Below are 397 nucleotides of genomic sequence, written 5' to 3' on the forward strand. Positions count from 1 at the left end.
CTCTCCTCCGTCAGTCCTGCTTTTCTCTCTCAGCTGTTATGTGTGTCAAGCCTTCCTCCAGCAGCCACTAATTGTCTGGCCTTCAAGCGGAATCACATTCCTCTCCCTCCCCTGCTTCTCCCTGTCACATGGGAGAGAGGGGTCCGTGGATGTATGGAGATGCGAGCGGCAGTATGCGCAAGCGTGCGTGAGGCTGTGGAGTAGGGGGTGGGTTGCAGATCCCCAAGGTGGGCGCGGCTCCTCCTCGCCCCCTGCTGGTGATGACAGCTACTGAAACGAAATTTCTATAAATAGTTTTAGCCTCAGCTGTTGATGAGCCAGTCTGACCCAAATGATYCCCGCCAATTAATTGCCGCACGCCTCGTGTTCAGACACGGATAGCAGAGCGAATGGTGAT

Source organism: Austrofundulus limnaeus, unplaced genomic scaffold, assembly GCF_001266775.1.
Source record: "Austrofundulus limnaeus strain Quisiro unplaced genomic scaffold, Austrofundulus_limnaeus-1.0 Scaffold311, whole genome shotgun sequence".
Classification (NCBI taxonomy): domain Eukaryota; kingdom Metazoa; phylum Chordata; class Actinopteri; order Cyprinodontiformes; family Rivulidae; genus Austrofundulus; species Austrofundulus limnaeus.